General features: G+C 43.9%; 1 protein-coding gene across 1 annotated transcript in view; it reads right to left on the bottom strand.

The window, feature by feature from the left end:
* IMMP2L (inner mitochondrial membrane peptidase subunit 2) overlaps positions 1 to 926 on the bottom strand; it is a 1,062,180-nt gene extending 1,061,254 nt beyond the window's left edge. The window contains exon 1 of the mRNA XM_019514565.1: positions 818 to 926. The gene's annotated coding sequence lies outside the window, so the exon portion shown is untranslated. The remainder of the gene's footprint in view (positions 1 to 817) is intronic.
* Positions 927 to 7,198: the final 6,272 nt, after the last annotated feature.

Here is a 7,198-nt window from a genome sequence, read left to right as displayed (position 1 = left end):
CTTGCACCCCACTCCCTCCCTCCCTCACTGCACGGACCTTGATCTGCCCCCCCACACCCCTTCCCTCCACCCTCCCCTTCTACCACAACAGAGTTACCAGCTGCACACAGCTCTCCACACTGCTGGACTGTGCTCCCTACTGCCTACGTACTGCACTATGGCTGTGCACACGCATTTATCTGCCAAATTATCAGCCACATCAGGCTAATTTCCAATACATTCAATTTTCTTTATATCAGTGCCAATCTGATATTGGCCAGATGCATCGGTGCACCTCTAATTTAAATGCTTTAGTCATTATTTCATATCTAAGCTGCTTACATTGGCTTCTGAAAACTTCAGTTTCTCATATCCTCCTAACATGATAATACCTGGCATTCTATACAAACACAATTGCAAGAAACGTTACACTTACTTGTTACCATGACTATATCACCTAATTCAGATAGTCTGCAAAGGTGATCATTTGTCTGCTATATCAAGGTCAGCCTTCTTGTCCTGAACATTCAAGACCTTTCATTCCATTGTCTCTCTCTCTATTTGTTGCCTTGTATTTTTACCATATCAGCCCAATTCTCTCTTTTCCATTTCTGGTATAATGCATTAAAACAAATCAGCCAGTATTTATTAATGAAAAGTGTTTTTTTCTATAATCAGAAATATAAAAAGTCATGCAACATAAACATACATGGATACAGATTCTATTCAGAGAGATCATATCCAAAGGTAAATCCAGCTAGAATAGCTGAATTCATCTAATGGATGATGGTAGATGAATTGGATGAATCCCTCTTCCCTCCAATACATAAAAACTCACCACTGTAATTCACACTACTTAAAAAAAAACTCTTCAGTGCAAGGACTTTCTCTTACTAGGTTTGTAGGGTACTCAGACCAATAAACTTCAAATCACAACTTGGTCCTCTAGCAGGAACTCCTGTAACAGAGGGTGAAATTGCTGCACTTAAAATTTACAAGAACTGACAGCACTGTAATTTTAACTTCTGCCCCAACTCCTATCACAAATTAAAAGATTCCAGATGACAGACTGAAAATTATTAATAAATGTGGGTCAAGTTTAAAAGGTTAAGGAGATCCTTCTCATGATTTAACTTCTAGGATTAATAATGCTACATGTGAATCACGCCAAACATCAAGCAAACTTTCAGCGCTTAAAAAAAAATAGCAACATCGTATATAGGCCACAGAATAGCCGTTAATCAACTGATGGCTTATGCTCAGTTAGAAGCATATGCATCTCATATGTACAGATCACAGGCACCATCCAGCCACTTCCCCTTTTAATAGCCACAGACAAGAAGTATAATGACAATGCACATAGTGTGGAAAAAGACATCACCTGATGGTGGCACAAGTGCTAAGCAAACAGACGTTAATACCATTCATTACGGCACATGAAAGGAAAATAAATGGCACAACAGAAGGTGGTAATAGACAGACTCTGCTGCTTTATTGCAGCAGACCTCTACCATCTCTGTGGCTCTTTTCCTGCTCAGTCAGACCCACTCCTGCAGTTATGGGAAAATGGGTCTAACTGGGCAGGGAAAAGCTCCACTTCAGCCCATTAATAGAAGTTTTCTTACATACAAAGAGTAAAACTTGATTGCGGCTTCCCTCAAGTTGCAAGTCATCCAGCATGACTGTGGGGAATATTTTTTCAAGGAAGATATTGTAAAGTATTACTAGAAACAAGTTGGTTCAGTCTTCCTAACTAAAGAATGTTTAAGAGTTACAGAGTATTATAATTTGTTATTGGTCATTATTCCTTGGAAACAATTTAGTGCTAAACTGACTATTTCTATTATAAAAGGTATTCCAAGTATTTTTAATGAAAAAATTCTGCAAGCTGAATTTCTGTCACAGACAGAGGTTTAACTTCATAAAGAATTAAACTTAAGTGGCAAGCACCAATTCTGCAAAAATAAACCATCAGCATGTTTTTCACCTGAATTCCTTACAGATGTCAATATCTTTTCAATGACAAGATCTTTCACCTAAAGATCTTTTCTATCATTCTTGACATTATCCTTCATGAAATGTAAAGCTTTTTTTCCCTCCCATCAATTTCTCTCAGGCAGATCTTCTTTATCATTATATATGACACTTGATGATAACAGAGGCATAACTGGTACATATATTAAATATATCTATCTCTGCAATTCAGTGATTTTTTCCTGTACATTAGATTTCAGTAACTCATTCTTCCTGAAATATTCTTAATTTTCATCAGTTGCTTTCGCTACCTGAAGCACATTGTGAAGCAGAACACTAAGAACTTACTGATCCAAAATAATTTAAAGAATACTGTACTTCCATCTTATTGTTTCAGAACAGACTATTGAAATCAAGTGAGCAGAATGGACTGTCACCTAAACGAGCAGAAATTCTTGGACTACCCTATACAAAACAACCCTGTTAATCATTTCCCTTGTCCATTCTTCTCATTTTCCATGTCCTTGTGAAAAGCTATGTAACAGAATTCACAGGTTCATTGGAATCTGACAGGGCCACACCATAAGCACTTCTGTTATGGCCTTGAACTTGAGCCTAAAGTACAATAAATGCAGGGGTTCATCAGTAGTGAGGTACACACATAAAATAACTGGCCTAGGTTAAAAATCTGCTTCTGCCTTTATTAGGATAGTAGTCTAGAGGAAAGGGGGCAGAAAAATTAAATTAGGCAAACACTGTTCAACACCAGCAAACGATTCAAGGCTTCTGTACAGTAACTTATCTGCAGAATTCCTGTTAGGGATATTTTGGTATTGGGAATAAAACTGTCTCCTACCTTCCCCAACCAGAGGTAAGATAATTCCTGTACACAGCCATGACTCCCACAGGGCCCAGTCTGTATCAGGTGCTAACATGGTGGTTGGGGTATCACTTGTGTTCTTTGGATTGTTAGCTAGGGGCAGGGGCCTTTTCAGCAAGCACAAAGCACCTGCTTCTCAGTGAGTAACCCCAGGGCTTGGTCCACTGAGCCGATCACGATATCTTTCTCTTTCATCAGTCCCTGCACTGGATACCCCCTTTCCACTGCATTATAAGCTTCACTCACAAGGTACTCTATAAATTTTACACCTTCCTACTTATCCAGTTTGGACTCTTATGTTCTTCACTCTTCCACTCCCCCACTATCCTGTTTGTGTGCTCCTTCCACAAATTAGATCCACCACCTGTGTGTGCCTGGCCAGACCAGCAGCCTCTCTTTATTCACATCCCTACTTAAGACACACTTCTGCAACATCCAAGATGGGAAATAAGTAAATTAGCTCATGTATTAAACCCTTTGATAAACTATCCTGCATCCTAACCTTCTTTATTTATATATTATTATAGATGTTGAGTCTCCTTATCCTACAAAATCCTTTTCCTACCACTGTAAAAATCTTGTTAACAAGTTGTTGCATTATATCCAATTCAAATGTGTAAGGGAAACGATTGTGTCTTTTCACTGTACTGTAAAATACATCACACAGTCTTAGTAATACAAGATTCAGTGACGAGTGTAATCAAATAACAGGATTTTAGGAGCTCGACTAAAAGCCTCGTTTGTTAGGACAAAATACTGCGCTCCCATTTTTATCATACTTAATCATTACCCCACAGATAGAAAAAGGTTTTTGTCTTTTTCACTGACAGAAGTCCAGGAATTGCATTAGACTTCAGTGCTTTAGGACACACTGGCCAGGTCTACATTAGACGCTGACTGCACAGTAGCCCAAGACTACTGAGCAGTAGCATCGCATGGCAGAAACCATGATGCAATGCTACTGTACAGTAGTCTCAGTCTACTCTGCAGTCAACAGCACAAAAAAGCCATTTGTTGGTGCTACTGCACAGTAACTCAGGTATAAACAAGTACTAAATGACTACACAGCCAGCGTCTTGTGTAGACATGGCCACCAGTATTACCAGTGTACCTGGGAACAGTGGTTACAAGGCAGTCACCGACAGTATCCAAGCCAAATACAAGCTGTTATATTCCAAACATCTCATACGTGTAGTGACATCTGATGCAGAGTTCCTTCTACACCTCTGCCTTCCTAGCAACTTAAGAGGACTGCAGTATTCCCACTCATCGAGTTTCCCTTCTCTCTGGCAGGACATGCGGCCCTTCTGGCTTTCAGCTTAGCTTTGTCAAGATCAGTGGTTTCCAACCCAAGAGTTACCAGGAGCTAGATGCTCTTACAGATGCGCAGGGAGACTGCTCTGACATGCTGGATATCCAGCGCATCAGAGCAGACTCAATTAACCAAATCTGCTGCAGCACAGAAACTGATGCACTCCAGCAACCTTCCGCATCATGTGTATCAGTGTCCCCATGCATCCTCGCACTGAAAAAATGGTGGCATAGTGTTTTGAAATAAAACATGGTCAATGAGCTTTAGTTCAAAGCACCTCGCTGCCATTTTTCAGCATGGAGACACTGATACATGCGACATACAGGCACTTTTAATTAACACAGCTCAGTAACTAAAGCACCCGGCACTGCATCCCAAAACGCATGTAAAAATGCCCTAGGTATTTACTATGACTTAAAGTTGCATTGTAAGAAGGCCACAGTTAACATGCTTTAACTAATACATTAACTAACACATCAACTTGCATGCTAGTAGGAGCAAAGAAAACTAAACTTGAGGGCTACAGACAGAAGTTACACAAAAATAGGTTTAAACTTCATCAGAAACTGGTTTAAATTTATAACAGAAGTTCAGTGCACATAAACCAGTTTCAAAATGGCTAAAACTGGTTTAAGATAAACCCGGTTGACTGTACTGGCAGACTTAACCAATTTGTGTCAAACCAGTTTATGAAACGTCTGTCCCAGACCCCTTCCTGGTTCAAGTTAAATCAGTCCCCCAGCATGCTTTCCAGCTCTGGGCTTGGCTGTGCTGTCTGCTCCAGCAGAAAAGGGGTTGGGGGGGGGAGGGGAAGCCAAGGACTGCCCCTTCAGGCAAACCTTGGATGGGGTCTAGAGTCAGGAAGGGGGCTTAAACTTCCCTTCCTCTGATTACAGAGCTGCCCTGCTCTGCTAAACAAAAAACAAAAAACAAAAACAAAAAAACTTACTTCTGGCTGCAACGGTGGATTAAAAGTCCCAGAGACACCTGAAAGCAGGAAGAGGAATTTATAAGCAACCCTGCAGAGTCCTGCTTCTGTGATTCTGGATTGCAAATCTCAGAGATCTCAGGGGCAGCAGGGAGCAGCTGCTGGCCTGAACCACTGCAAGCATGTGGCTGCATTTCCTGAATCGAAAGTAAACGTCTGTCCAGTTGTTTCTCCATTTCATTTCTGCAAGTCTCTAGGATTTGCAGTCCAGCATCAGAGCCCCAGGACTCCACAGGGTTGCTTGTCACTTCCTCTTCCTGTTTCCAGGTGCCTCTGGGATTTGTAGACCACAGTCGCAGCCAGCACCTAGCAGGGCAGCACAGCTGTATTCTGGAGAAGGTGAATTTAACCCCTCACCCTGGCCCCCCGCTACGGTTTGCCTGAGGCAAGCAGTGAGCCAGCACTCACTGCCCCAGCTAGGGAGAAGAGGGGCAGAGCCAGCACTGCTTTCTGGAGCAGACAGCATAGCCCAATACAGGGCTGGAAAGCATGCTGGGATGCTGCGGGACTCTGATTTACCTTGAACCACGAAGGGGCCTGGGACAAAAGTTTCATAAACTGGTTTGACCTAAATCCATTAAGTCTGATACTACATTCAACCAGGTGCACCTTAAACTATTTTCAGCTATTCTGAAACTAGTTTATGTGCACTGAACTTAGGTTCTGCTAAGCGCTAAAACTGGTTTCTGATTACTTAAACCAGTTTGTGTGTAATTACTGTCCCTAGCATTTGACTGTCTGTACTAAGCTGGCCCCAGCTGACTTTCTGCCTTTCAGGCAGGGGCCTGGACTCAATGATCTTCCGAGGTCCCTTCCAGCCCTAATGTCTATGAAATCTACGAGTAGTTTAGCTTCTATTAAAGGTGAAGTCTAAGTTCCCCACTAGGGTTCATCTTGGTTTTAATAAAAATACACATACAGCTTTTATCCACACCTAAAAATACTCTAAAGAGTTCCGAGCTCCAAATATCCTAAGCCCCTCAAAAATAGGTGCATCGCGGAGCAGGGTCCTAGGGGCGGCCGTGATCTCCCCTAGCACCCCCTACTGTGCCAAGTTCGTGTTAAAGCACCCTCATTCTCACCAGCCACATCTTGATCTTATATATGTATAAGGGAGGCTGCCTTTTGTCCCCTTGGACGTGGTGCTGTGATATATCCTGGCCCCTGTTCTGTACTGTGTGACTTGGTGCACCCCAGCCTTATGGGCTATGCGTGGCTCCAACCACCTCTTTACCATGCCCCAAGCCTCGCTTATATCCCAGATGTTGTTCAGTCTGTCTGGCTCTCTGCACCCTCTCTGGTGCTTGAGCTTTCTGCAGCTCGTCTCGCAACATTGTGCCCCACAGGTGCACTTCTCTCATCACCCCCTTTGCTCTGGCGCTCAAGCTTTTCGCAGCCCTTGTCTTGCAACCTTGCGCCCCACAGGTGCGCCTCTCTCATCACCCCCTTTGCTCTGGTGCCTCTCTCATTGCCCCCTTTGCTCCAAGGTTACCGTGGCCTTGGGGCTCAGGTGGCTGTAGCCACACCTGGCTGCAACTCTCCTCCTCGGGGTCTCGAACCCCCTGCAGGGCTCAGGCAGCCTTGGCCTTCCTGGCCTCCGATTCTCCGCTCCCCTTCTGGGGGGTGGAGAATCAGTGCACCCCCGAATGCTGCGCCCTCTCTGGCGCCAGGGTCCCCACACTATCATGGAGCCCCTACAAGGCCTCCTCCAACCCCTGATAGCCTCACCCGCTCCTCCAGTTGTAAACAGTAAACCATCAACACAAACTCAGGCCCCTTGGCTGCAACATAAATTCAAGCCATCTGGCTATAACCCCATTCAAGCCTGTCACAGGGTTTCTCCCTCACCCATAACAACTGCCCATGCATCCTGACCTCTTACCTTTGTTCAGTCCAGCAGAGCTCCTTCCTCTATGGCTGCTGGCAGGGAACTGCCTGCCTGGCCTCAGGCTGGGTTTGAATGGGAGCCAGGCCCTGCCCCTTCTGGTCAGCTGACTCACCGATTTCCCTGGCAACCCACAGCTTTGCTTCTTTATTACTACTGTGGCTGCCCTGGTGACCAGCA

The sequence above is a fragment of the Gavialis gangeticus genome, unplaced genomic scaffold (assembly GCF_001723915.1).
Source record: "Gavialis gangeticus isolate Ggan-Ray unplaced genomic scaffold, GavGan_comp1, whole genome shotgun sequence".
Taxonomy (NCBI): domain Eukaryota; kingdom Metazoa; phylum Chordata; order Crocodylia; family Gavialidae; genus Gavialis; species Gavialis gangeticus.
This window is presented reverse-complemented; position numbering and strand designations above follow the sequence as displayed.